Raw genomic sequence first — 26,634 nt, forward strand, 5'->3', positions numbered from 1 at the left:
CTCTCTGCTCTCTGCTCTCTGCTCTCTGCTCGGGAACGCTTGGACAGGTGAACTGCAGACCGCACTAGCCACGTGTGCCTCGGAACCAGAATTTTCATCATCAGCCTGAAAAGACGCCTTTCCGGAACTAACCCGGGGAAGGCCAAACGCACCGCTCACGCTGGCGCTGGCGCAGTGGCACCCGGCTCTTTTCTGCCTGAGGCGAGCTCATGTTCCAACACAGACGAAGCTGAGCTGTGAGCCTGCCTGGCCCTTCACGCCAAACAAGCGAACCCGCGCCCAGGCCCTCAGCTTGCGGAAGCCTGAGAGCCAGTGAAGGGAAAGGAGAAGACCTGGGTGCCATGAAGGCCTGAGCCCCAGATCTCCCAGCCCCGCCACAGGCCCACGCATCGGCCATCGCATGTCAGCAGAGGAGCCCGTGCACAGGGCACGAAACACCACACCAGAATCGCCGCTGAGCGTCGCCACAGCAGCAGACTCCCCAACGGAAAGGCCGCGGCGTGCTGACCGGCTCCGGGCGCTGAGCTGCACTACCCACTTCTGGGTAGAGTTGAGTTTTATTCCATAAAATCTTTCTAATGAAGAAGCAAAAAATGAAACAAGGTGAAGAAGTGTGTTCTTCCAGCTGAGGACTGTATCTGGTCAAGTGTAGAAGGTCCAGTGGGATGGAGGGTCTGAGGTCTAAATGCACTAGAAAGCATGACTGTGAGAGCCAGGTGCAACCCTGAAAGGCTTAAGGGCGGATGCTGGCTTTTTACATGCCGTCCGCCAAGACACTCCTTGAGGCAGCGCCACAGGAAATCAACAGGCTTCCAACGGCTCTGAGCTGAACCCTGAACTATTCCAAACGTTTTGATGGGCACTTTATTGTATCTAATACAACTTCAATGCATAACTTTCCTCACTGAAGCAAATCAGCAAGGACAACGCTTTCCTTGCTGTAACTGGAGTAAAGGAGGTCAAATGCTTTCTGGGCAAACGCAGGAGGAAACCTACCAGGCAGGAACAGGCCCAGCTGAAGGCGGCCGCTTCCCTCCCACTGATGCCAACCAACGACCGCCTTCTCTCGCCCTCTGACCTCGGGGGGGGGGGGTCAAACACCCCAAGGACTGGCTCCAGCAGCGGAGCAAATGCCTGAGGGTTCTGCTACCACCGAGGAGCGAGCCGGGCCCCCCACTGCAGGGGCATCACCCCGTAACTAAGGTGCTCAGGCCGGGCTTTTTCAAATATATTTACCTTATTCTTTTTCAAATTTTAAGAAGTTTGCCAAGAAAATGTCATGCAGACTGCTAAGAAGCCGCACCGACATGTGCTAAATCTCTGGTCTGGAGCTCACGGCAACGCACAAGCTACCATTCTTTGAACTTGTTCAAGAAGAGAAACAACACCAAGCACAAACAAGGAACTGGTTGTTCTCTTGCCGCATTTAACAAAGCGCTGCTGCCTAGAGAATCCAAGGAAACGAGAGCTTTGCTCAGCACTTAGGTGTTTACAGAAAGGCTTCTGTGGCAACTTCTCTGTGCCTCAGCCTGAGCTGTTCAAACATAGCCACAGGACAGGCTCTCCTTCGAGACGGTGACAGGGATCATTCTAAAATGCACAGAGCCTTTAAGAAACCACCTTCCCAAACACCTTACCTCGTGATCTCCATAAACAGAACTGAAAACAGGAGGGTAATGCCAACAAAGCCACCTGAGCCAGCATCCACCCATCTACCCTGTGTCCATGAGGAAGTCCCCTCCTCTGGCTCACAGCTATGAGTAGGCCTCAACTTCTCCAGAAAGCAGCCCTGGGCCGCCATTTGTCAGTCCATGAATCTTTTATCAGCAGCAAGACTTACACTGTAGGATTACGTGGTAGCAAGGAATATGAGGAAGGGGAAGGAGAAAGGGAAAAGGAGGAGAAAATCAGAATTCTCCACATTTCTACATACAGATAATTCATTTCTTGGGAGAAGAGTCATGGCTACCAGGCACCATAGATGATTACTAAGAACAGGCTTATACATGCTCCTGGCCTCGTGGAGCACCCTTTCTGTATCTGTAATCTCTGAGCTAGGGCATTCCAACTTTAAGGACTGCTCAGGAAATAAATAATGTTTAAATTTAAAAAATTTTAGATACAGACAGTCTGACATAGCCCCCTGAGGTTCTACTTCAATAAATATGAAGTCCAGCCTTCAGATGTTTCTGATATATATTAAGGCTGAAGAACACTGTTACAAGTATTATCATTAAGCAAGTAAGAAGGCAAAATGACTAGATTATATCACCAAACTACAAAAGCATCTTCTCTCAGCTTTAAGAGGTAGTTGATGCTAAAAGGGAGGTCCACCCTCCTGGTAAAATCCCAAGAAAGCACTGACAGGCTCTGCTCATGTCCTTCACCACCCAAATATCAAATCCACCTCGCTGTCCACGAGTCATGCTGGAAGCCCCAAATCACACTGCAGGGACAGAAAATGTGGACAGGAGAGCAGGTATGCTAATAATCCATGCTGGTGTAGCAGCTAAGAGAAATCTGAACTCTGTGCAGAGGTAATCAATCACGAAAGCTTCAAGGAGAGATCTAGATAGTGAGTTTAAGAAGTCCTTCTAAGTGCAAACGGGGTCACCCCAACTCCCTCACAGCTTCTCATGCATAGAGAATAAAACCCCAATGCGGGCACTGGAGCCAGACGGGGCCGTGGCCCTCCCCCGACTGCCCTCGGCTCTGCCCCAGCGCAGGCCTGAGCCCTGGCTCCTCAGTCACTAGCTTCTCCCAGCCTGAAGCCTTTGCACATACTGTTCCCTCTGCTCGAACTTTCTGGCTCTTATCTTCCTGTCAAAACTCCAAGAGGGACTCCCTGAGCCACAGGCACACAGCCGCACGGCCACTGCCACGGCCAAGCGTTTGTCCACGTGTGTCCGCGGCAGAACAAGCTCTGAGGACAGGGCATGCTCTCTCTTCTTCACTGCTAAGCCCTTGAAGCCCACATGAGCGTCTGGCACAGGTGCTCCGTAAATGCTTGTTTGGCAAAATGATGGACAGAGAGAAAAACAATTTCTCCTTTAAAAAAGAACAGTTTTAGTCACTGGGGAAGGTTACAACAGACCTGTACTTCCCCCTTTGATTAAATTACCAGGAAAATTATTATTAAGCTTTAATCTAAATTCAAAACAATTGTGGTTACAATTGACCCAAAACCTTCAATTATTACAATAATGCCTCTGTCTACGTTTTCCAGTTTTAAAAAGGGAGGAGGAATAAAAAGGGAAACAAAGGACAAGAGAGCAGTGGTCAGGACAGAGGACGCAGAGGTGGAAGTAGGGGGGAAACAACTGGGGGAGACACAGGGAGCAGCAGGGGAGAAGCAGGCGGCAAAGCAGGGGAACAGCTGAGCAGAGGCCAGGAAGGCCACGGCGCGGGCTCTGGGCCCTTGGGACTGTGTGCTGAGGTCGGCGGGGGCTCGCAGGGTCTGTGCCTGGGCTGTGCACACAGCAGAAGGCGGCGCAGCTGGGGGAAGCGAGCCCCAGGGTCCACGCAGCCGAGAAGGCAGCGAGACCTCTCCGTCACCCTTCCGACCTGAACTCAAAATCTCAGTAAACCATAACTGCTTTAAAAAGGGGTGCAGATGAAGAGTAAAATGGAGCTCACAAAAGGAATCCTGTGGTCCGCACTCTGGGAAATCCCAAAACATTTAACTGCAAGACCCTAATCTGAATTTCTCTTTCTGAATTCAGAAATAACAATTTCATCCATTAAAACATACACAGAAAAGCTTGCATCTGCTATTATTTTTTAAAACTATGCTCACCAGAATACCAGTCCAATGCCAGGATACTACTTGAATTGTTTTTTAATTTGTACATCCTACTTGGAGACAAGAAAACAAAGTAATTGTAGAGACTATTTTTAAATGTTAACCCCATTTTGTCACTTTTTCCACTTTATTTCACAGATGTGTCTCTAGGAAAAACAAAAACTTAAAAATTGGCTCTACAAAATATGTAGTTTGCTGCCAAAACTGCAACTCACTTGCAGGTCCTAAGAATTTTCTCAAAATTTCAAACACTTCAGAAGGAAACACAAATATTTTACCATGTTCAAGCTCAAAGGGCTTACAGCTTCCTCCATTCCAAGACAGACACTGTCCTGAATGCTACTAAGACGTTCTCACATCCCGCACAGGGGATGGGCTCATTCCTCGTGGCTGAACAAGCTCTTGGTTTCAAACTGAAAATACAGAAACAGGACCTTACTGATGGTAGTCAAGGGCAAGACCTTGGGATAAGAGTGCCAGGGTCATGTTTTATCCACAGGAGATAAGTTTCATGACCCAGGAGATGCTGAGGCCACCGAAGCAGGGCTGCATATAATATATCTTTTCCTTTCCATACCTATCACAGAAATTAGGGACAGTTAAGAGATTAACAACAAAAACTAGAGGGCCAGCCTGATAGCTCAGCAGACTAAAGTGCCTCCTCAGGCAGACGCAGCAGCCGGGGTTCGATCTCTGGACCTGCCATGCTGGCCCCGCCCCAGGGCGCGCTCAGATGGCAATTGAGACTGGACATGGTGGTGCGCACCTGTAATCCCAGCACTTGGGAGGCTGAACACAGGCAGATCACTATGAGTCCAATCTACGTAGTGAGACCCTATACATCCTGTCCTAAATACAGGGAAAAAAAAAAAAGAACAGAACAGAACAGAACTCAATATGCTGCAATGAGTTGTATAAATACACTCTTTCAAAACAGCAGGGGAAAAGGATATCCATATATATACACAAAAGATCTAAAATAATGTACTACTAATTTCTATTAATTCATTAAAAGGAGCGGTTAGAGCATACTGTTTGAACAATTTTGCATGCCTGTACCTGGTAATATGAGCAACTATTTTGAATATAACACTATGCAATATAATAACCATTAAATAAATTAATACCAAACACTTCATCACCCTGTACTCGCCCTTATGACGAAGTAAGACACGGGCCTACGTAACAGGACCAACTGCAGTGAGCAGTGCAGGCTTGTGACGTGGCCACCGCAGACCTGGGAACACGACGGCTGGCGGCAGACGGCAGGCGGGCGGCACAGTGTGGACACCTCACGCGGACAGTTCATTTCCCTAATGGGACCGAGACAGGCAGTGTAAAATTCATGATGCTACTCAGAAGGGCACATAATTAGAGCTCATTAATGATTTTGAGAATTTTCCATTTAATATTTTTAGACCATGCATAACAGAAACTACAGAAAGTGAAGTTGTGGATGAGGCAGGCACCACTGCAGTCGATGAAGATCCTGGGCTTGGAGCCCATCGGCACCATTTCTCACGTGCCGTGAACACAAGACCAGTCACCATGGGCACTCTGAACCCCCTTCAGGGACGTTTCCCATCTTGTCCATTCCTTTGTTCACAAAGAAAGCACAGGCCGACCTTATGTGGCCCTGAGGACACAGACCTGAGTGAGCATCCCTTGCTCAGGGAGAGATCGCAACACACGTTGACTGTGAAGAGCTCACTGGAGTAGACTGCAGCATGAACAATTAATTGAAGCCCAAGATGGAGAGAGGCTACAATCAAGCTTTGCTCTGTGTCAGGTAGTAAGGAACTGACTCAGTGAACAGTTGAGGGTAGCAGAGGGGAAACATCAGGGAATTTTGATCTGAGAAGCTCTTCTTCTCATTAGACAAGCGATTTCTCAAAGCAGGCCCACTGAATGACTCATACCTGCACTCTCAAAAGACCCATAAGTCTGATTCATCCCACCATGTGCACACTCAGAGAAAGGCTTTTCTACCTGCTAATATGAAACTGTGTTCCACAAATGTTACTTCCTCTCAAATAATTCTGTGAGGTACAGCAGCAGCTCTTCATTTCTTTGACGTGGAGGCCTCATTTTCCTGGCCCTGCTGTTTACTTTTATCCACCATTGCCTTGCTGTCTAACTCCATCCATGGTTTGGGGGCCTCTTCAACAAAAACCCTGACTTCCATGGTGAACACTCAGAGGCCCTCCAAGCATTTGCCGTGATAGGGCAGAAACGAGGAACTGGGGAAGACAAACACGGGACACAGGGGAAGCAAAGCCAAGAGCGAGCAGCGAGAAAAGAACCTAAGAAAGACGCAGGACAGGGGCCAGCACGAGAGCGCGGCTGCTTGCATGGACTCGGGCTGAGATGATTAGTGTGGCAACTGTATTTTGAGCGCTAAAAATCATAGGAATATCTGAATACACAGCACCCTCCATAGAAGATACAGTCAGCTCCTCCTTGATTTAAAATTTCAGAAAGTATATACCAAGAGGATTTTACTGAATTAGTTCACTCTCCAAAATAGGGAAGAGAATACAATTCCATTCACTGTATCAAACAGAAAAAAAAAAAATCTTAAAACCGTATTAAAATTGAGCAGTCCTAGCTAGGCATGGTAGCACACTTCTATAACCTCAACACCTGGGAGGCTGAGGCAAGAGGACAGCCATGAACAAGCTCAAGGCCAGCCTGGCTACACAGGGAGTTCAAAGCGCGCCTGAACTACATAGACAGACCCTGTCTCAAAAACTAAAAGAAAGACGCAATCAAAGCCCTTTGCAAATGCACCGGTCAGCTGTCACGAAACACATCAGGCATTAGCAGGAGCCTAGGAAGCGAGCCCAGTGCAGCGCTGCACGACAGACTCAGGAGGCAGCTCCAGGCTGGCTCTGCAGCAACCCACGGTGCCCCAAGCCAGGCCCTGCTATTTACGTTCTCCCCAGCTGAACTCCCAGATGCTCTGGCCACCAGGAAGAAGGGAAGAGCAGGAGGGAAGCTCAAGAGTGGCTCGGTGACTCAAGTGGAAGCAAGATAAGAAAAGGACAAATCCTATGACTTGGGTATCTGGATGAAGCCCCCTCAGAAGCAGGTATCAATACAACTATCACCTAGAGCAGACGCTGACCTGGACACTGAGAACAGGAGCCTCTGAGGAGCTGAGAACCCCTTCCGTTTTCCTCAAACTGCTCATGTTAATCGTAGCTTAACCCACATGGGTCTTATTACTGCACATTCAGCGCCAAAATCAGCACCCTAAAAGCTGTGCAAGTGCCTAAGCGCGGCAAGCGGATTCCCCAAGGGTGGTGTTCTTGAACAACAAGTCACAATCCAGCAGGGAAAAGAAGAATCAACTTAATAAGTAACGACAGTATTTTTAAAATAAAATATCAGCATGTGTCATTGTAAGAACTGTCTTATGAACCTTGGGTTTCGATTATACACGTGAATGGTGAGTGTGCATGTGCGTGTGCGTACTAAACTATGGTACTTCTTCACAAAGCCCTATCCTGAGATCCTAGCTCAAGCCACCTCATGACATTCCTTTTCTCATCCCCTTTCCTTCCTGACACCGTGGGCATCACTACAGCAATTATGCCAGAAGCTGCCACTGTCCCTGGTTCACTCTGCCTTGATTCGCTTTCTGTTCTTTTGGAGTGTTGGCCCCCTGAGGCAGAATCGAAGCTCAGATGTTTCCTGGAGAAGATATTGTGGTTGGTATACCTGAGACACTACAACGCTACCCAAAACTTCTGCCCTTCTGCCCCATGTCCTATCTGAGCATTCCACAGGCTGGAATGCCTTAGACACGATACGCTGCTCCCACACAAGAGTATCTTTAAACAAATAAAGCCCAAAAGCACAAACGCCAGGATCTGGGGCAGAGTTCTCCTCATCCCTACCTAGACATAACCTGGGATGAGCTGGCTGTCCAGGGCCAAGAGTCCTCAGCTGAAGTAGGTGGACACAGGAGTGAGCAGGGCCTTCCCCACCGAGGTTCCTGCAGATTTACTTCAGAGGTGCCCCAAGAGTGGGTCTTTTGAAAAAAATTAACATGTTTATTTAGAATAAGGGAAAACAATTAACAGAAATCACTCCATAGCAGATTTTGATTACCACAGTGTGACCACTCCGCGTAAACCAGGAAGAATGACTGCAACTCCTGCTCTGCACACACTGGTGCATCTCACTGGTGAGCGTCGGTAGCTCTGGACGGAGGTGTGGCTACGTGCAAGCCCAAGAGCAACGGCCCTCTTCAGGTGCTCGCAGGCCAGGAACGGGTGGTCAAGGCAGACACGGCCTCACGTCCAGGCATGCCGGGAACCTTGCAAGTCCCTGCTGCGGTGGAAAACATCAGGGCGCTCAGTAGCCCTTTCATTTTTTTCCACAATGAATACATACAGTACTCCTCTTAAGAAATTAGTTGCAAAAAAAAAAAAAGAAAGAAATTAGTTGCATCTTACTTAAAATTATCCTAAGATTGCAAGGACAGCTGTTTAAAATGTACTGTCACTAACTATTTGAACATATAAATAAGGATTTTTCACCTGTTAAGAAAAACAGAAATGACGCTAGGGCTAAAATTAAGACTACTGTTTGTAATACTAATTTCGTATTTTTTTTAACAAAGCTCATTTTATGATACACATCCTCCTTCTGTGTCTTGCAGTGTTGGGGCTCTAAACCCAGTCCTCGCTAGACAAGCACTTTACCAATGAGATACTCTCAACTACCTTCACTTTTTGCTTTGAGGCAGTCTCAGTAGATTGTCAAGCTGGCCTTGAACTTGTGGTCCTCTTGCCTCGGCCTCGCTACAATTACAGGCATGCACTGCAATATCCAATATATTCAGTTACTTTAAAAAAAAATCAACACCTCAGAACACTAGCGTTCTTAATTTATCTTTAAGCACTCCAGCTTCTAAAGCACTCCATATCAAGTTCCTAAAGCTGCAGGAGATGACCAGTGGAGGGTTATCAAATATTCAGTCCTCCCCTCAGCAAACGCTTCCTGTGCATTGAGCACACGCAAGACACTAGACGGTGCAGCTATTGTGCAGAAAAAGACAAAGTTCTTTCTCTGAAAAAAAGTCAATAAATAATTTAAAGTCCCAAGTCAGCATGTGGAACACACGCATGTGGAACACACCTGTAATCTCAGAACTCTGGAGGCCAACGAAGGAGGATTGCTAAGAGTTCAAGGCCAGCCTGGGCTACAAAGCGAGTTCACAGCCAGCCTGAATTGCACAGCAATACCCTGTTTCAAAAAGACACACACACACACATACACACACACACACACACACACACACACACACACATTAAGAGTACCGGAAGAGTACATTCCCCTAATCGCTAGCAAATAAGCCAAGTCAACACAAGCTCCCTCACATAAAAAGACTGTCACTCCAAGACAACCAGGATTCAGAAATGTGTGCGTAAATTACTATGAGCAATTCCAGTGCTTAGTACTCAGTATACACTCCTCAATACAGCATGGATGTGTACAGCAATCTGTGTAAATCTGAGTTTAGTTATGACTCAGGAGCTGGAGAGATAGCGGCATGAGCACCTGCCTCACAAGTGCATGGTCCCAAGTTTGATAGCCAGTACCATAAAAAATAAATTAATAAAAGTGCAGATAGTTATGACACAGGATGCTTATTACCAGATGCCAACAACAGAAAAGCAAAAAAAAAAGAAGAAAGAGAGGACTAAAAGATGGCACTGTGCCTCCCACGTGGGGGTCCCCCCACGGGGCTCCCTCCTGTCCCTCTCTTTGGCAGAAGCTTTCTTTCCCCCCAATAAACATATTCTGCTAAAAAAAAAAAAAAAAGATGGCACTGTGCCTCCCACGTGCAGACACTGGAAAGCTATGACTTTAGGGAGACTGATCTGTTTTATAGCCACCAATACATAAGTCTCCAAGGAGAAAAGACTGGCCCATTCAGAAGCAATGTCAAAAAAAAGAGTTTTTGCCTATTACTCTCTAAAGGGAAGGAACTGAAAACAGGAAACTGCCCTGCCCCATCCAGGGCCACCCTCCCTTCCTCTCCGCCCATTTCTGCGAGCAGAAGCACAATGTTGTCCTCCAGATCACCACATGCCACAGGACACGAACACTCAGGCCCAGCATTCGTTGTGCTACCGTCTTAACAACAAATATGTTGTATTACTGTTTTAATAAATGCTTTTATTATTTTGAATCAACATTTTTCCTGATACTTTTACCTATTTTTAAATGACATCTGTTTAATCTGCACTATCTTAATGATAATGTACAGTAGCTCTGAAACCACAACTTACAGATGACTTACGAGACAAAGAATAAGAAAACTAGCATGCTGGGTGCAAAAACAACCCTGTCGAGCAAGACTGTCCTCAGACCTGCCACGCTCACCACAGCGCAACGCCCAACGGTCAGCAGGTTCGTCAGCGGCAGCTCCACATAATCATGTTCTTTTTACACAAGAGAATCACTACAGCAGCCTGAGAACGCCATAGAGCAGTTTGGTGTGTGCCAGAATTTAAGATCTATGGACTTCCTAAGTATAGGAACTTGTGGCTGATGGATGCGACTCCTTCTGGTCCGTAATTACAGATAAAACAATGAAGAAATGACTTCTTTCTTTAAAAAGACAGCTCCTTTCCAACTTCTAAGTAACTTAAATATAGGAAATAATCTAAACACACAAAGTGTTCAAAAGCTAACAGGACCATAAACAGTAAGAGTAATAAATCTCATCAATAATCAAAAAACTCAGCTGGTAAGATAGCTCAGCAGACTAAGTGCCTGTTCAGGCAAGCGCAGGGACCAGGGTTCAATCCCAGGCACCACATGCTGCACCGGCCCTGCCCCTGGGCACACTGAGCTCACCACTGAGACTGGGCATGGTGGCACACACCTGTAATTCCAGTGCCAAGGAGGCTGAAATCAGGAGGATCACTGAGTCCAAACTGCCTAGGGAGACCCAACACCAAATCAATAATAATAATAATAATAATAATAATAATAATAAATGTTTAAAAAATCAGTACATCAGTATTGCATCATTTTTCACTAATTAAAATTCTAAAATTGTGGTTTTTCATACCCAATATGAAAGGTGTATAAAGGTGTATAAAACTAGAAATTCCACATAACCTCAGGTTTACTGCAAGCTGACTTAAACATTACAGGGACTAGGTATCCCTGACAGCAGGGAAGCCATCTTCAAAGACGAAAATCACCACTAATGCGCACCGTACAAAGAGAAGAAATCCCCCAAAGCACAAGGAAGAGCTTTCAGAGATGCCACAGTCATGGCGCAGTGAGAAACCATCTGACCCGGCCGGGCCAGAGGTGCTGTGAGGGCTAATCCCATGCGCGTGGGACTCCCCCTCTCTGGCCTCGTCCACTGGGCGGCGCTCCTTTCATCCCCTCAAGCCAAAGCCCCTTCTCACTTTATCTTCCTTCACCACCGAAGCTCTGCCCCTAAATCACACTGCTCCCTCTGTTCTAATTTCTATTCCCGTGGGCGCTCTGACACCTATGCCATTTGAAGGGCTAAGAAACTATTAGGAGATGAAAGGCCCTTCTCTTCTCATTAAATGATTCCTTTTCAAACTTAATGTTTAAGATATAAACGCTTTTTCTCCCAGCTTCTCCTCTTCTTCCCCAAGACAGTTTCCTCATCTTCACCCCACTCTCCCCAGTCTGACCTTTCCCTATCTAAATGACCTCAGTGACTGGTCAACTCCTGCACCCCAGTACCTACAGATTAAACCCAGGCCCCTTTGCTGAGCTACACCCTGGCCCTTATTTTTTTATTGTGAAACAGGGTTTCACTAAGTTGCTAAATTGCTCAGGATGGATTTGAACTTGAAACCCTCCTGCCTCAGCTTCCCAGAGTGCTGGGATTACAGGCTTATGCAACATACTGGGTTTAGGATTATCCAACCTGATCCTCCTCTCCCTCCAGATTTGACAGCAGGCCTCAACGCCCAGAGCAGAAGACAAGGAGTTGTCCACCTTAGCTAGTGCCATCAACTCCTACAACAATGGCTGGCACAGAGTAACTGCTCGCAAACACTTGTGAATGAATCTCCCCTACCCAAACTTGGCGCCTGGGGCACACTTTGCACCATTACTTACTGTTCTTCTGCCCTCCAGGTTGAGCCCGGCGTCCTTTTCGTTCTTCGCCCTCGTTCCTTTCACATTCCCTTAAGCCTACCACAGTGCTATGCAGGGCTGATGGGAGGGAAACACTGCAACACCCCTTGACAAACAAACCACGTGACGACATTATCACCTGACAACAAATTCACCAGGTTCAGTTTCTTCCTTTAACACAAATAACATCGTAGAGAAGGAGGTGGAGCCCACACACCTTCTAGTGAATTCTACCAAGCGATAATAGATGAACAACCACCCAAGGAAAGGCCCCACCGCAGAGAGGGAAGACGCGTGCACAGATGGGTCGTGGCCGGCAGGGCTTCAGACCCTCAGGGTGTGCTCTGCAGGGCTAGACACAACCCAGGAACTTAGCAGGGGCTGGTGCCTGGCTCGAAACCTTGGACCGCCACTTGCTTTCCTGCGTAGAGCCACCAGGCACTGCTAAGCGCTTCCAACAGCACACCAGTGTCACCTCTGACACACAACCTCCCTCAGGCCTCACCACAACTGTTAACCCTATTTTCTCTCTCTCTCTCTCTCTCTCTCTCTCTCTCTCTCTCTCTCTCTCTGTCTCTGTCTCTGTCTCTGTCTCTCTCTTTCTTTGGTACAGGGTCTCGCTACACAGGTTGGACTCATAGTGATCCTCCTGTATCAGGCTCCCCAGCCCAGTTTTGGGCCCGCACAGCACTGGTTCTCCTGGTTCTGGGGCCAGCATGGCATGTGATACCAGGGACTGAACCCATCTCCTTGCATTTGCCAGGTAGATTCTTAGACTGCTGAGCTATCTCTCCAGTCCTATTAGCCTTTTTTTTTTTTTGTACCAGGGATCGAACTCTGGATCTTGTGCTTGCCAGGCAAACACTTATTCCACTGAGCTATCTCCCCTGCTCCTATTAGCCTTATTTTATAGAAGAAAAATCAGTAGGTCAAAAAATGAAGTAACTTGCTCAAAACACAAGTGAACTAAAAGCCAGGCCTGCAGTGAGACCAGAGCCCTTGCTCCCCACAGCTCCTGCGGATGGAGAAGGCACCTCTGCAGTTAGCACACAGATGGTAGAGAACAAAGCTATCTGGGCCTCACACATGGCTGACCAAGTAAGAAGCAGGTGCAGCACGTCAGGACGCCTGTGGACCGCGCCTTCTCACCCCTCTTCTCACACAGCGCTTGGTCCAGGCTGCCACCTAGGACTTACCAAGTGGGCAAGAGCAAATATCAGGCGTCTGCCCCTACGGAAACTCCACACACCTGAAGAAAATCTGAATTCTTTAATGCTGAACCTGATTTTCTAGGCTACACGATCACATCTATGTTAACCTCTGCTCACATGTATTATTTTTCCACTGTTTTAGTTACTGTGGCCTGAGTCTCACTGGATCCAAGCTCTCCTTCCCCCGACTACCAGAGGCATGGGCAGTAAAAATGGCACAGCAGCAGGGTAAGAACCTGGCTTTAGAGCATGGGACAAGTTTGTAATTCATTCATACCAATAACTTTTAGAGCCATCTTCTTCTAACTCATATGAAACCAGGACAGATGTTATCACGCACCCTAACTACAAATCACACTGAGCACCGCACTGGCAGGAAAATATCTTTCTGGCAAAGATAATCTCAACGTTTCAGCCCTTGAACTGGAGGGTCACAGTATCACAGCTTAGGAGGCGAAGGATGGCACCACCAGTCGGGACTTCCCTGTCATCCTGCGTCACCCCGGCAATCCTGGCTATAAGCTCGCCACGGAGAATCCTGCTGTAAGCGCGCTGTGGAGAAGGGTTTCCCTCTCTGCAGACCCCCAGCTGAACGTGAGGATCTGTACTACTTCCTTTCGACCCTGACAACAACAACTCTGTGAGGGAAGTACAAAAGGACAGGATAAAGTCAAGTATAACATGGGGAGGAAACAAAGGTAAACACTTCTGAGCATATGGCCGGCATCTGGCAGAGCAACTACACCAAAGCCCTGACTCTGCAGGCATCATATGCGCCGCAAGATGTCACACACAACGTGAGCACGTGGTGTTGGGTGTGCGACAAGATGAGAGTACCTAATGGCACTGAATTTAATTTTCTAAGTTAAGCGATTAAAAATAGATTAGACAATAAATTTTACATTGTCAGTATTTTACCACAATAAAAATTACAAAGATACAAGCTCATAAGAATATGCACCAGGTACCATCTTTGATCGGTTGTTCTTCGCTTCGGCTTGGGCATCACCAGGGATGTACTGGTAATGAAATCGCTTCATACCCGATGTGCGGCGGGGTCGTTTTCAGGAGCCGCCCGTGAATTACCTGCTTTCCTCCTCTCTGTCTTTCTTTCACTCATTTGTCAGCCTACCACGCATTCATTCAGCAGCTACTTGCAGAGCCCCCGACCAGGGCCCCACAGTTTTAATGTGGACACTCAGGGTTTGAGGCCCGATCCTTCAGCTGCTCATCACTGGGACCCCTTTCGCACACGGTACCTCCCCTTAGCCCAGCCCCACACCCTATGCTTGCCCATGAGTCAAGCGCAAGGAGCCTGCAGGACTCAGCCCACCTGTGGGGCCAGCTTCCAGCTCCAGAGGTAAGCACACAGGCCCAACTTCCTGCTGAGCGCTTTACCTCCCTCTAGGCACAGCAATGGAAAACGCTTTACCTCCCTCTATGCACAGCAATGGAAAACACAGATAAGGTCTCTACCCCGGTCTAGGAAAGAGATGCATGAACAGCACGCTTTCAAACTGCAGAGAGCCATTCAGAGAGTAAAAGCACTAAGAGATGCAGCAGGGCAAAAGGTGGCGCCGAGGCAGCCACGTGGCCCGGCACAGGCCCACGAAGGACTGAAACAGGCCGCCTCCATGCAGCCACGTGGCCCGGCACAGGCCCGCGAAGGACTGGAACAGGCCGCCTCCATGCAGACACCGGGAATGTCCAGGCCCACGATGGGAACAGGAGAGACTTCCACAGTCAGAGGTCCCCAAGGTGGGACCATCTCAACTGAGCAAGGAGCTCACAGAGGCAGTCAGGTCAGAAAGAATCTTAACAGCGTGGTGAGGAGGACGCCCTGTACAGCAAGAACAGCACACAATCAGATGTGAGGCGAGCGCCTCTATGTGCGTCATTACTGCTGTTGTTTTGCTTTTGGAGATGGGTTCCCAAACTTCTGGGCTCACATGGCCTTCCAGGCTGCGTCTCCCATGGTGATGGCCACACCCAGCTCTAATGTGTACTTTTGAAAGAGCTTACTGACAATTACATGCCAACTAAAGTAAAAGGGAAGCAAGAACATAAAAAGGAAAACAATGTGTAAAGCTGAGGTGGATCTGGCCTAGGGCGGGACACGAACCTCTTAGACCCTCAGAGCTCCCAGCAGCCGCAGTGTGTAGGCTGCCGTCGGGCAGGCCCTGCAGGTGATGCCCAGCAGGAGAAGGCGGGCTCCACTTTGGCGTGTGCCGTCCGGACTGCTGGCCAAACTCACCAGTGAGTGTAGTGTGGATGGGGTCAGGAGAACCAAGACGACCGCCGAGCTTTATTTAGCTGGTCACTGGCAGCAGTTAATTTGTAACCAGAAGGGTGACTAGGGGAGCAAATAGACTTGCAGAGAGAAGAAGAGCAGTAAATTTGAGACGCCATTCAGACAGACGAGGAGGAGCTCTCGCACAGGCCGCTGGGTATCTGATCTGCAAATAAAGTCTGCGAGACAGACAGGGAAAACAGCACTGGCCACAGTTCACCGATCAGAAAGCTAAGGCATCACGGCTGCCTTGGGGACGACATGTTTTTGAGTCAATTCTTTCTGGAGCGGGTGAATTCTGTTTTAAAAGATCACCTTCACTGTTAAGGGCCTGTCCCTGGGCAAATACAACTCGCAGGTCCATGCCACAGCACGTGCCTGCTCCCAAGGCACAGGCCTGCGTCCAGAGAATGCTCCTCCAGAGACGGATGCCAGCCAGCAACACCGGTGACACTGGACGTCTGGGCCACACACATCTCCATCCCTTCACAAGATTTGTGGCAACACTTAAGGCACACAGACTAAATGAAGAGAGACACAAAACCTCCAGAGGACTGCACTTCTTAGTGTCATTTTTATTGAGCGTTTGTGCCAAATAGCTTTCTGGGGGTGCAGTCCCCAAATCAGATGAGGAAATCAGCTGGGAAACGGCCAACACCGGAAGTTCGCCTCCGCTGCGCTGCGCCTCCCGAGCACGTGAGGCCAGCCGGCAGCGCGCTCAGCATGCTTCGCAGGCCAGCACTGACTTTTCTCCCTCTGGTGTCTTTAAAGCGGTAGAAAGCACAACCTAAACACAATGCGCTTTGCACAGGCTCTTCCCTCCTAAGCTCCACGCACCTATTATAACTGTCACTAGTTCACTGCCCCAAGGCGCTCTCCTGAAACGAAGGGCCACACTAAACAAAGCAGCAAGTGAAAAAAGGAGAGGGCAGAGAAGGGAGACGGGAAGGGAGGAGGAGGAGCGATGGAGCCCTTCCTGGAGGCAGCCCTTCACAACGAAGGATCACCCCCTCACAGAGCAGCACGGGCCTGCGGGAAGACTCGCCGCTGCCAGGCCTTGGGTCCAGACATGCGCGTGGGCTCCCCACTTCGCGCAGTGCCAGCCACTTTCTGAGGAGCACTCATCAACGCAGAGCGAAGGACAGGCACATCCCTGAAGCCAGCTTACCGGGCCGCGCTGAACCTTTCTGCCGAAAGCCAGGCTTTCCTGCAGGTCTTTCTAAAGCAGAACCCTGGCTGGTGCATCCTGAGAGTGGGAACAGGCACACTGCCTCCAACCCTCCTCGTTTTACAGCTAAACTAAATAAACCTAAGAGAGAAAGTGCCTGTCCACCATGACGGAGCCCTTTCATGATGAAAAACTCGAGTCTGTGTGGAGGTAGCCGCTGCCCTTGTACTACCAAGCAAACCCCAGGCATCACTGCAGCCACGTGGGGGTGAGGGAGGCAGAGCCACGCCCCGGTCCTGGAAGCGAGGCCCGGCCAGCACCCCACTGTCACCTCCCTGCTTTTCACAGCCCACAGCCTTCCCAACAGCCCCTGGGCCTGATGTGCATAGTGTGATGTCTCTAACAGACACCCTCTGGAACTTCCTTCAAGGAACCAGAACAGGGTCACACAGCAGGGTGCTTCCGGCTTTAGAGAAGCTGGCCTTCCCCAGAGACAGGGGAAGTGACAGCTCCCCCCCACCCCCCACCCCCGCACTCAGACAGCAACTGCTAATGAGATGTCACATAGCCGTCTGAAAAGCTCTCCTGGGCTGCAAGTACACGTTAATGCTGGTGGACACTGCCCTCCCAGTCTTTGCCCCTTTGTAGCATATGCAGAAAATTCCAGAAACTGTTGTATTCATATGAAATTCTTATTAACATTCTAGTACTTGCAAAGGACAAAAAAATTCTACTCAAGGTATTTTAAAGCTTTGGACAGAATATCCTGTCTGCTTCTTGTACTATGGATAACCCCTAAGAAGATAATGTACAGTGTGTTGACTATCAAAACTGTCCTATTAATCAGCTGTGAAAATGTCTCATTCATATTTATTTCTCAATAAAAAATAGATATAAAAAAGATATTTTAAAGCAATCTCAGATATCTTCTTCTCCTCAGAATGGAACAACTTAACAGACTAATTTTATGAAAATTTTAAATTTTCATAATTTTTTTCTTTTTTGAGACAAGGTCTTGCTACGTAGTTCAGGCTGGCCTTGAACTCACTATGTAGCCTACAGTGGCCTTGACCCCCCCTCCCCCGCCTCAGCCTCCTGTGTGCTGAGATTACAGACATAAGTCACCACACCTGGCTGTAAAATTATTTTTCTTATTAAAAAATGACTTTTTAACATTTTGCCTTGTTCTCCCTATTATCCACCTTTGCACTTCCCATACATACCACACTACTTTTTTTCCTGGAAATGTTCTCACCAGGTATTCTCTGTATTAAAACATATAACTTTAGGTAAGCGCAAGGGCCAGGGTTCGATCCCTGGCACTGCATGCCACGCTTGCCCCACCCCTGGGCACGCTGAACCAGCGATGGAGTCCAGGCATGGCGGCACACGCCTGTAATCCCAGCACTAGGGAGGCAGAAATCAGGAGGATAGCTACAAGTATGAGCTGTGTAGTGAGACCCTGAAAAAAAACAAAAAACAACAACAAAAAAAAAAAAAAAAACAAAAAACTGTGGAATCCAAGCTACACATAGAAAATAAAATCAAGCAAGTAAACACTCTATCAATGGCAAATCAATTCCCAAGCCACCAACCATCGCCCACTCTTCCAATCCCACTGGTAAAGCGGCCTGGATTTTCCTGAAAGGGTGTGCATTCCGCTGTGTTGGGTACAGAAAACAATCACGAAGAGAGTACTCACGGCATAAGCACCTATCAAAAACGCTGCATTCGCTCTTTTCCGTTGGTCAAAACAGGTGTAATGCACAATTTTCTTCCTTGACAAACTGTATGACTATAAAAAGACGATAAAAAAGCATATAACCATAATGACAACATTAAAATATACACAAAAACATCATTTCTTGACATTCAGGGATGTATTATAGTCTGAAATTTTAAGAACTCTCAGCTTTGACTTTGTGGCATGTGAACGTGGCACTTCGGGGCTCTGGGGATGAGCTCGCCTCGTGGGGGCCAGCATGATGGAAGACTGACACTATGACATGCTTATCTCCAGGAAAGGGGCCGGCGGGCATCTGGGAGGCAGGAGACCGTTAGCATCTCTGTTGGTGGGACTATTTCTGGTGCCTTATTCTCGATCTTGTAGGTGTAGCCTAGTCACATTGTCACTTCCACTCCAAGAAAGGTTATCTGCACTTTTCCCACTTCACAATTTGTTTTTCAATGTGCCAACAAGTCTGCTGCCCTAAGAATTTTAACTTTTAGATTCCAATTTCTTTTTAGAATGTTGTAATTCCCTTTTAATTAACTGAAAACAAGTGGTTAATAGGAAAGCATAAGTCATCAAAAGAATATCACAGATATCTTAATATAACACTCCATTAAAGGCATGGCTCAGCGGGTGCGAAGCGCTTGCTGTGGCAGGCAGTGCGCAGCGCGCTGCAGGACTTAACCATACCCCCAGTAGCATCACAGCACGTTCTGTTCATGCTGAACAGGAAGATGGAAATCGTGGCCAATGACAAGACCTGTTTAACGAAATAAGACTGTTAGTCAACCTCAGATGTATCTAGAATGAGGAGAACGCTCATGTAACTCAAAGAAACCTAATTCCTCATAGTCCAAGACCATTACAGTATCCTAACAAATGATTTTCAAAACAAAGGCACAAAGTACATTTTCCTATTCTCTGTACCTTACACTGTCCATAAAAGTGGATTTTTATATTTCATACTCTGAATACAAGTCAGAGAACTCTTTACCATGCTACTTTCTATACGGAAAAGAAACCCTGAAGCCCGTGCTGAGAATCAAGGTGCAGAGCTGCACGGGTCCCAGCTCTAAGCCAGTCTCACTTGGGCACTTCTCGGATAACCAAGAATCACACCCCTTGAAAGTGGTGCTTATTGGTCTTTTACAACTGTTTCACCCAAAGACAGTCTCCACTATAAACGTCCTTACTTTCTGACAGATTTATGAAAATATTCCTGAGAAGTAACAGGAGAAAGAAAAGGAAATGTTTCATCCAGTACACTTGAGTGAATACCTAAAGACTTCAAGGTCTCGCCCGGCGGAGCTGACATTTGGGCCCGTTTTCTCACTCTGGAACTCCTGACGGCCTGGGCCTTTCCCTTTTTGTTTAATTCTACCATTTGTTACTGGGTTGATTACTCTCCATCAGCAAGTTATGACCGACTTCCTAAAGCAGGAGTGCGGGCCCTCCGGGCCTAAGCATCTCCTATCGTCTCTGGAGCCCCAAAGCCCAAAGGCCGCCTCAGGCGGCTACCTGCCACACCGCAGCGGCTCGAGCCCCCGTCCATCTCCTACTCCTCATCGCCTGGCACCTAAAGCTCCATGGGGAAAAAAATACCAGAGAGCATACTCTGTCTGGATCAACTCTAGTAAGAGTTAGGCTTCCCACTGAGCTGTCCCCATCTGATGGTGTGGAAACGTATTTGCTCGACAATTCTTCTTGGCAAAAACGACAGTCCAGATTGTTTTCTTTCTCAGCCTTGTTCATTCCTTGGTTGTGTGTGTTTGGGGCTGGGAGGAGGGCGTTGTGATGGCTTTTTCTGGAAATTCATTATGGAAACAGATCTGTGTGGGGTGTGCGTGCCTGTCTTGTGTTTTCTCTCTCGTTCTCCATTATGTAGGAGGCAGATTCTTAGACTGGAAGCCGGAAGCCGGAAGCCAAGGGCAGAATTCTAAGGGACACCCTCTCACTGTGCACCCAAAACGTGTCCTAAGTAGAAATTATGTGAATTTAAGGCCTTTGTAAGACTCCAAAAATTATATCAGATAAAGAACGATCTCTATAAAATCTTCCTTTAGGAAGATTTACGACCTTCGGGAGACAGCTGCCTCCGCCGTGTCGTCTGTCCCCTCCACAGCAGCACATGGGAAACGGTGATGCTCCCAGAATCTCCCCTGCTCAGCTGTTTTTGGAGCTCAGTTTTTCAGTTCAGTTGATAAGCACTACTGCCAAGCAGCAAGCTTGGGGCCAGCACGGCCTGGGGTAGGCCACGAGCGCTGCCGCTCCTCCAAGGCATCAAGCCTAACTCACAGCGAATGGTGAGAGAGCAACCACGCGTGCTGTGGCCTTGTCCTAACTGCCCTCCTTGTAGAGCCACAGCTCCCCCTCTGGGCCACCCTGTTGCAGAGGGTGCTGCACGCCAAAAGTACTCGGGCACTGCACCGAAAAGTGTTAGGCCGAATAAAAGATTCTGTCAGTTATTTAACTGATGTTTGAAGCTGCTGGATTAATACACAAAAACACCCCTTCTTTTCCAGGGATTGGACTCAGGACCTTCAAACTAAGCTGCACCCCTCATCCCTTCTTGTAAATTTTGACACAAAGCCTCACTCGCTACGTTGTCAGGGTTTCTAGACCAGGCTCAAACCTACAATCCTCCTGCTCATCCTCCCAGACTGCTGAATGTGTAGGATGTGTTGTCATGCCCAGTGAGAAAGACTCTTTAATGTTTTTTCCTTCAAATATTAAGTGCACCTCTTCCCTTTAAAAACAAGTCCACTTATTACCTGATCAAAGCACCCTAGAAGAAACCAAACCATCCAGGGGGAGCTGCTAACTGGAGTCACGAGCCTCACCCTTCAAGAGGCTTTGCAGAAGAACTCTGCCATGCAGGAAAGAAGGGCAGAGTTTGGAGACAACGGCATTTGGCTTTATGAACAAGCCTCACGGATGCTTTCTCAGAATCTGCCCTAATCCCAAGGCAACAGTGCTTCCTCTGAACAGGTGCCTCCTCCGCGTGGTGTATCCCCTCCCCAGCAGGTAGGCCACAGCCCTTCAGGAATACGCCCAAGTGATGCCATAAATTCTGGCCCTCAGCGAGCTAGCCCTTCCATCACAGATTAGTTGTGCTTTACATAAGAAGTTCCAAGATCACACAGGTGTGCATGAGAGCGCGTGGATGCGCACGTGCACACACACACGCACACACACACAGAGCAAGGCAAAGTTAGAAACCAGTCAGATCAAATGAACTTGGAGGGTGTTACGGAGGGGACGCTGAGGCCTGCCTGCCTGCTCTGCAGTGAGGCTGCTCGCAACCCTCCCTACAAAGCATCACCTGGAAGCACGTGATAGAATCCTGTTGTAGGAGTCTGTCCTCAAGTGAGCTTTTCCCACACGATAGATTTCTGACTTAAAACTGGAGGATGTAGCCTTCTGAACCTTCTGAAGCCACACAGACACAACCAGCTCTCTAAAGAAACAGCAAAAACAGTGACAGCTAACATCAGTCACTTGCTATGTCTCATCATTCTCCAGAGCAGTAAGAACAGTGCCAGAGGCGTCCAGCTGAGGTGGACACAGGGCACCTCCGAGAGTGGAAGTCCTGGGCAAGGCTGAAACTAACAAGCTTACTGCAAACACCAACCAGGGCCCAAGGGTCCTGCCGTGAACCTTCACAGAGCAAGGGGGGAGGCAGGAGAAATCCACAGCCGTGCCACTGAGCTTGGCACCTTGCATAAATCTCCACTCTGAGGCCCTAACGAGTTTCATGAACGTCAATGTTTTAAGCCAGCATTCGTGCCCAATGACATGTCTATGAACTGCATGCAGGGCACTGGCACACCGTCTGGGGTGCGGATGTCCGAGAGGAGAGAGAAGGTTCTACTGGCTGCCTCGTGAATAGCCGCAGTGTCAAACACCCAAGGAGAAGACCCCCCGGCCCTGGCCCTGTGTGTGCCAGCGACCTAATGAATCTGTGATGCAAAGCGCTGGCCAAAGCCAGCTGCAAATGTCAAGGAAAGAACTGCGCAGGAACGCCCACACACCGCACCGGCACAAGCACGCACGTACAGGCCAGGTGTGCTGCTGGCGCACGCGTGCAAGCACAGCCCCTCGGAGGCTGAGGCAGGAGCTCACGGCCAGGTCAAGGCCAGGCTGCTGCTCTACGCAGAGCTCAAAGGCCAGCTTGAGTTATACAGGGAGACCCTGTCACAAAACAACAACACAAATGAACTTAATTAAAGGTTCAATAATTTTTCCATTTAACCAGGCCAAAAATGATGGATAAAGGATATAACTTGGTATTGTATATCTATCAAAACAGCTAAACCTGTAGAAATTTTCAGACCCACATTGCTTACCCGATGTCCAAGTTTTATCGCTTTTATGAAAAATCACGATAGGTATAAGATACATCATTTAATATTGAACACCATTTATAAACCAAAGAAAAGTGACTACTACCACAGAGCAATAGAAACTAAGATGAGAGCGTGGACCTGCCACAGGTATTTTCTACCTTGGAAAGAAAAGCCAGATGAAAGGCTGAATTCGGGTGGCGTCATTCCCTAGGAACGAGAAGCCACAGCAACTCAGAGCTCGGTGACAGCACCCGCACGCTGCATGGAACGGACAGCCCGGCTCTCCTACGCGTATGCCAGCATACACCGATCATGCACACGCAGCTTAGGTCAAACGGACACAAACCAGCCGTTCCACAGCAAAAGAGAAAGGTCAAAACCAAAAGGAAAAAGGAGTTAATGGTCAATTTAAGGGCACATGAATTTCAAGCAGGCTTTTGGCAAAGCTGTTCGCAGTGCTTACGAGTAAAACACGGTGCTTAACTGGGCTGACTCGGTCTCCTGAGCCACGCAGACCTTAGTGTGGTCAGGATAGTGCACTCTTCAAGAAGAAGGAAAGCCCATGCATTTCTCTAACAAGCAAGCAGCTGCCAGTAACGTCGGATTAAGGAAAGCGCAGCCCAGGGGCCACGGTGACCCAGGCACCGTTCTCCTGCAGGTGGCGAGGCCTGCCCAGTAACAGCCGCAGCAATCGGCATCTCCATAGCAACCAGGGGTCACCTCCCTGCAAAAGCAGTAAGTGAACAGGTCTCCCAGAGAACGGCTGTGACCTCTACGTGGTTTACCTCCAACTTTCTCAGGAAAGGAATATTCTTGAAAATTTTCTTTGGCTGCACAAAACAAAATATGGTTTATGTTTTTTATTTGGAGCTGAGATAACGTCACTGGAACAGTTTCTTTAAAAAAGAAAAAGACATCTCTGTAAGGTCCACTCTGCTTCAAACCCAGTATATTTCATTAACAAAAATGATACACTTGACTTAAGGGATACGCAAAAGGCCAGAGCAAAGCTGCCCGTGAAGAGTACTCAGTGGAGCTGATCACGCAGCTGCAGGTACTTGGGACTCCAGGCTCTTCCACCCTGCGGAGTCCTGAACAAGCACAACAGCCTCGGGCCTTGCAAACACTCCCCCTGCTCACGCGGGAGACACTGCCGCAGGTGCTCAGTTCCTCCTAATTACACGAGCCACCTCCAGAGCTGAGCTGCCCTTCTTCCCCTGAGCCCCGCAAACCTGGAGCAGAAGAGAACGGCACAAAAAAAAGTGCAACCAGGTTTAGGCAGCTATTCGCAGAGTGGGCTCACTATCACACCAAGAGTTCCTGCACGCAGCCGCCTGAGTGGCAGCAGGTGCCTCCGGAACGGAACTGCTGCACCACTTCACCCAGCAGCAAGGACACCCGTGCCCGGCCGTCTGCCCCGTGCTGGTGTCCTCTGTCACACAGTGCCCACACCCCTCTCCGTTTACCTCGAAAAGACTCAGGGAATGTTTTCTGTGTTTCAAATTGTATTTCTGTGCATATTGCTTAAATCCCTTTTTAAATAGTGCTTCATATTACTGTAATTGCCCTATAGATTCATAAATAGCACATATTTAAGGAAAAACCACCATCCTTGAAGGTCTCCCTCTTTTTCAGATACTTTATGTTCCTCTAGATAACAGGAATTCAAGAACTAAAACTGTACCAGCCATTTTCAGAAAAGCCAGCTCAACTGTACTATGTCTACAAAACTTTTCAAACATTTTAACTGATTAAATTTGGAGGAGGTGTAGTCTGTTAAATTGCTGCCACTTTCTCTTCTGCTAGTACAGCCTTCTCTTTGTCTTTGTGGGGCGGGCCAACCTCGCACTTGCCAGGCAGGCGCCGCGCTGCTGAGCTACACCCGGCCCTTAGCCTTCCCTGTTGAAGACGCGGTCCACTGTTTTCAGCAATGTCCGTGGCAGTGAGTCTTTTGAGAACTTGATAGAATGCCATGAACCAACCCTCCCAGAGGAGAACTGTTAATACACACCAAATTGTACAAATCCCTTGAAATACCAGATTAGTAACTCCCGTTGGAGCCGATCAATCACTGATGACATTCTGCACCAAGTAACACATAGTTTAGCAAGCTCTTCTCCCTCCCTCTTTTGATTGCTTCATCTACCAAGTAACCACTAAGCAGAAACGACAAACTGCAACCTACCATTGCATAATTCTTGGGACAACTTTTCAGAGTTTAACATAAACAACAGGGTTTGTTGTTGGTAATGGTGCTTTGTTTCTTGGTTTGGGATTATTAATCTGTGCAGATGTTCAATGGATAATTGTCACTGTAATCAAGATTAAAACTCAAACCACTGGGGATAGAGTGCACACGGACACACACTAAAGTAACCCTAAATCACCACCTCCTGAAGCCATCGGCTCAAAAGGTACCTTTTGACACTTCAGAAATGACATATTGAGGTTTATCACAGAATTCACAGCAAAACATTGCCTAACCACATAAGGCACTGGATATGTGAAAAGCTAAGCCTTTATTGGAAAGAATACAAGCTTCCAAACTAGAAAACAGAAGATACCTAAAGAAATTAAGAAGCCCCGGAAGACAAGAATTCAAAGATGAAGTTACTTGTTAAGACCATGCCAAATTTTTCAAAGCAGTAAAGGATTTCAGACAAAGATGCAGCTCTCTTCTGAGTCCGGTCACCGGAGCTGGCTCCGCAGAGCGGCGAAGGCAGAAGCCAGAGGGCAGAGGACCAGGAACCAGCACAGTGGGGAAGAGCGTGCTGCGGCTGAGCGTGCCGGAGGCTCACGGGCGGGAGGGCCTGCAGGGCAAGAGCATCGCAGCAAGGACAACCAAAGTGTCCCTGCAGCAGCTACCCCTGTGCCAGGCTCTGAGGACACAAAGCTACAAAGCAGCACACCCTCATCTTTTCGGAACTCCCAGTCTAGTGAGAAACACGAGGTCAAGGAGGCAATTACGATTCATGAGCAAGAGCTATGCACAGATCTGTAATGGAAAACAGCAGAGGTGTCCTCCAGCCAAGGTCAGAAGGGCAAGGAGAGGCTTCCTCAAGGGTGTCACCTAAAAAAGGGCTGAAAAGTGTTAAGCAGCAGGAAAGAGCACCCCTCTCTACCAAGGCCTGTGGAGCGCGTGCTGGCGGAGCAGCACAGGCTGCAGGCAGAAGGCAAGACTGGGAGCAGCAGGAGAGCCACAGTACCCAGCAAACAGCACACAGAGTCACCTGCTGGGAAGATGGCAAGGGTGGAGCAGGCATGGCGCCTGTCCAGGACAAGTGACCATGGGCTCAGGCAGGGGACATCCGAGGGGCAGCAATGGACAGACAGGATGGGGAAACTGAGAGCAGAGACCAGCAGCACAGAGGCAGTGTCCTAGGCGTGCAACAAGGGTGTATTCCAAGCAGAACACCCTAGAGTCTAGGCTCCGGAAGCAAAGCGCCAGAGCGGCACTAACAGGCCCTAGGAGGAAGAGGCAAGGATGCCTGTACACAGGGTGCAGGCAGACAGCAGAGAAAGACCCCACTGGAGGCTGCGCTGCCACAAGGGCAGAGAGAAGAATGAAAACAACACAGTCAAGAGAAGTCAAGCGCTGTGGGGCATGGTGGCTATGCCTATAACCTAGAACTCAGGAGGCTGAGGCAAGAGGAGTGCCTACAGCTTGAGGCCAGCCTGAACTCCACAGTGAGAGCCTATCTCAGACAGAGAATAGGGAGAGAGAGGGCGGGAGGGAGACAGAGACACAGAGACAGACAGACAGAGACAGACACAGAGACAGAGACAGAGATGGAGAGACAGAGACAGAGACAGAGACAGAGACGGAGAGACAGAGACAGACAGAGACAGAGACAGAGATGGAGAGACAGAGACAGACAGAGACAGAGATGGAGAGACAGAGACAGACACAGAGACAGAGACAGAGATGGAGAGA

At 48.4% G+C, this 26,634-nt stretch overlaps 1 protein-coding gene across 4 annotated transcripts in view; it reads right to left on the reverse strand.

Annotated features, from left to right (window-relative positions):
• Cdc14a (cell division cycle 14A) overlaps window positions 1–26,634 on the reverse strand; it is a 157,239-nt gene that overhangs the window by 106,839 nt on the left and 23,766 nt on the right. Inside the window, exon 1 of one of the 4 annotated variants that reach the window (XM_023721684.1) lies at window positions 18,325–18,338. The exons of the other annotated variants lie outside the window; for them this stretch is intronic. The gene's annotated coding sequence lies outside the window, so the exon portion shown is untranslated. Of the gene's footprint in view, window positions 1–18,324; window positions 18,339–26,634 lie in introns of those variants that run through there. 4 annotated transcript variants of the gene reach the window in all.

Source organism: Octodon degus, unplaced genomic scaffold (assembly GCF_000260255.1).
Source record: "Octodon degus isolate 3935 unplaced genomic scaffold, OctDeg1.0 scaffold00084, whole genome shotgun sequence".
Classification (NCBI taxonomy): domain Eukaryota; kingdom Metazoa; phylum Chordata; class Mammalia; order Rodentia; family Octodontidae; genus Octodon; species Octodon degus.